The following is a 3,941-nucleotide window of genomic DNA, read 5'->3' on the forward strand; positions in this document are numbered from 1 at the left end:
GGAAGGAAGGAAGGAGGGAGGGAAGGAAGGAAGGAAGGAAGGAAGGAAGGAAGGAAGGAAGGAAGGAAGGAAGGAAGGAAGAAAAGGGAGCAGGGAATGAGGGTCTTTGAATCCCAGAGGATTTTATATTTGATCCTGGAGGGAAGAGGGAATCACTGGAATGTATTGAATTGAGGGCTGATGTTGTTAGACCTGAAAGAGGATAATTAGCATATTCCACATTTAACAAATATAAGAAAGGACCCTAGAATACCAGCTGGATTATATGTTCCAGATGTAAGGAAGTTCCCCTCCTGACTCACATGGTTATCATCCTAATTTGTGCCCTTATCATCTCTTACTCAGCTATTGCAATAGCCTTCTAAATAGTCTTCTTGCCTCATCATTCCTTTATTCAATCTATCATCCATATACAACTGTCAAACTAAAGCACCTTTCTGATTGTTTGTCTCCCCTGCTCAAGAAGCTATAGTGGTTCCCCATTGACTCTAGGAAAAAAACAAAAGTTTGGAACTTAAAGTCTTTCATAAGCTGGTTCTGATTTTTTCCAAGCTGATTACCCATTACTCCCCCCTTATTCACTCCATTACCCAACCAAACTAGTCTATCTCCTCATGTTCAAATTCTATCTCCAGTCTGGGGCAGTATCCCATGCCTGGCATGTTCTCTCTCATCACTTTTGCTCCTGGGAATCCTTATCTCCTAGGATAGTATATATGTATATGTGTGCATACATGTGCATGTATATATGTTTTCTATATTTATAAACACACATACATATAAATACACACACATATAGTTATAGGTATGTTTGTTAAACATTATCAGCACATCCTTGGAGAATTCCTCCCTTCATAGAGCTTACATTCTATCAGAGGGTTTTTTGTGACATGGGGAGAGGGGTTGACATAGAAGGTATGGAAGAAATATAAACTTATTTCTTGTCTTTATTTTTAAAAAGATAAAACTGGTGAGAAGATAATGCTGTACTAAAGAGAGAAGTTAAACAAAAAGAAAGAGGAAACCTAATGAAGAATAATAAGAAGTTGATAGCTGAAGCAAAGGAAAGGATCTGAAAAGGAGAAGTAGGGAAATTTCATACAAAGAAATATCAGAAAAGGTATAGGAAATAGATGAGGGCATTACAAAAGCATCCTTCCCCATCCCCCCTAGGTTCTATCCTACAACAAACACCCTGCTTCTAAGATAGCTTAAGAAAGTGATGGCAGAAGAGAGACATTGTTCCATACAGGGACATCCAGAATATCCTCAGATTCTTAGGTTATTTTTAAGCATTACTAACTTAAATTGCTCTAAAGAGATTGGGGACCTCCCATAATTGGTGGACTCAGTCACCACAGAGTTTCACTAAACCTTGTGGGATCTCTGTTCTTAAAAGAAAGGGGGGGGAATAAAAGGTAATGATATCATCCTACCTTACAGGTGGGTTTTAGGACCTAATTAAACAATGCTCATAACATACTTTGAGGATCTGACATGAAAGACTTTCTATATAGTAGCTGCCAAGAAGCAGAATTAAGAAATGTGAAAAGAGAGTATCACCTCAGAGGGAGGAAGGTTCATGTTTATTTAATGTAAATCATGCCAAAGATGTGTTTCCCTAAGAATGGGCAGTTGAATGTCTTTGTTCCTTTGACAATAAGTTCACTCTGTGCCAACATCGCATATAATGGGTCTGGACCTTCATTGCTTTCAAAGAGGCAGAAAATCAGTCAGGACTCCTGAAATGAGTGAACTCCATGTAATGATTGGCTTACTGGCATTTTTAGGAATTTGCCTATCCTAAGAAGAAAATCATTTGCTTATGAATAGCTGTCTTGCAAATGACCTGTTAGTTATTGGTGACTATGTTGAAATCATAAGCTCCTTCTCTCATCTTTCTTGGGGATCACTGTACTTTTTCCTTCAGTTCAGAACGCCTAGAAAGCATGAGTTGGTTTAATTCCATTAGACAATCATTTAATCACACTATTAGTTAACATTTTTTGGTAGTGTTTGAAGGTTTGCAAAGTGCTTTACAAATATTATCTTATTTGATTCTCACAAGAACCCTGAGAGCTAGGTGCTATTATTACTACCATTTTACAGATGAGAAAACTAAGTGACTTGCCCAGGGTCACCCAGCTTAGTAAGAGTCTGAGGTCATATTTGAACTCAGGTCTTCCTGACTTTAGGTCCAGGGCTATGGTACCACCTAGCTACCTATCATACACAAGGAACTACACAAGGCATTTGAGATACAAAGACAACACAAAATACAGATCCTGCCTTCAAGAGCTGAAAGGGGCCCTTACAGACTACCTTTTCAATGGCACTTTTTTCCCTAAAGATGAAGAAACTAAAACCCAATGAAGTAAAGTGACTCAAAGGGATATAGCCAACCTCAGAGGCTAGATTTGAATTTAAGTCCTCTGATTCTCCCAACACAGAGAAGTAAATATAGGCTAATTTCAGGACAGAGAGAGAGAGACAAAAAGAGAGAGACAGAGAGATAAAGAGAGAGAGAGGAGAGGGAGGGGGGGATGGAGGGAGGGAGGAAGGGACAGGGAGGGAGAGGGGGAGAGAGAGAGAGAGACAGAGAGACAGAGAGACAGAGACAGAGAGTCTCCTTTAGAAAGGGAAACATGAGCTAAGCTCATCTGAAAGAAAGGCCTTTTGTTAGTATAGAGTTAGCAAATTTCTGGTGCCCAAGAGGGTCTGCCTGATGCCCTCATCCCCCGAAACTCCTTCTTCATACCTTGATGCACTACTGCAGGAGCTCCCAACAGAGGCAAGACAATTTGTTGCCTAAATTAGAACACAGAATACATTTTCTTATAAAAACAAGTTCACAAGTGGTGGCTGGACTAGAGTTGTTAGTAATAAACTTGATATATAAATAGAGATATATAGATATATAATAAATTGCACAGACATTTCACGAATTGGCCAATCTAGCCTTACTTCCTTTGATAACATTAGGTTTATGGGAAATAGTAGCTAGAGGTCCCAACTACTGTACAAACAAATGTTTACAAAGTAACCTGTTGCTGAGTCAGGACATTGCTGGTAGGGCCTGTTATACCCACAGTTTTCATGCTGCACATTCATGCCACCTATTCATGCCAACATGCAAGTCTGGGAGAGGAGCAAAAGCCTCAAAATGACCACGTCTGATTGCTGTTCTAGGAATTCCTCTTAAGTTACTCTGCTTTTTCTGAATCTATTCAGTGTTTTAGTATTCTGCAAAAGAAACAGTAGTAGTGAATTGCTTTCATAACCAATCAAATGCCTATCATGGAAGACAATTTAGAGGCATCCAACCTGCTACCACATGGACACTTTTCTACTGAATTCCTGAGAGGTGACCTAAAAACTCTGCTTGAACACTTCTGGTGATGGAAAACTATTTCAGATGGTAGTCCTTCCTTTGTTGGATAGTTCTGATTACTAGAAACTTACATCATAGGAACATAAAGTCAAAGCTGACTTAATGACATAAAGTCATTATCTACTCCCTTCTAAGATAATTACATTGTTGGTGATTCTCTGCTTAAACAAATAAATGTACCCTTTTTTTGGCAGGGGAGGCGTGGGGGGAGAATCAAGATAATAAATTTTCTTTCACCTGAGCACATTGAGTAAACAGCCCCCATTGCTTCCAGGGAAGCATGTTTATCCTCAAAGGACAATCATCCATAGAGATTTCATAGATAATTTATAGATCTAGAAGAAAAAAAGGGATGCTATCTAGCCCAGCCTCTTCATTCTACAGATGAGGATCCTGAGGCCCATGATTTGCTGAAAGTCACATGGGAAGTAAATGGCAGAGGTAGGATTTGAGCTCACGTCCTCCAATTCCAAATGCAGTGGGGTGTTTTTGTTGTTGTTTGTCTATTTTCCCTGATGTAGCACATTCTACTTGGAAAACGTCTAATTCG

Source organism: Petaurus breviceps, unplaced genomic scaffold (genome assembly GCF_028583685.1).
Source record: "Petaurus breviceps papuanus isolate PSGF00001 unplaced genomic scaffold, PetGlider_PUasm1.0 187, whole genome shotgun sequence".
NCBI lineage: Eukaryota > Metazoa > Chordata > Mammalia > Diprotodontia > Petauridae > Petaurus > Petaurus breviceps.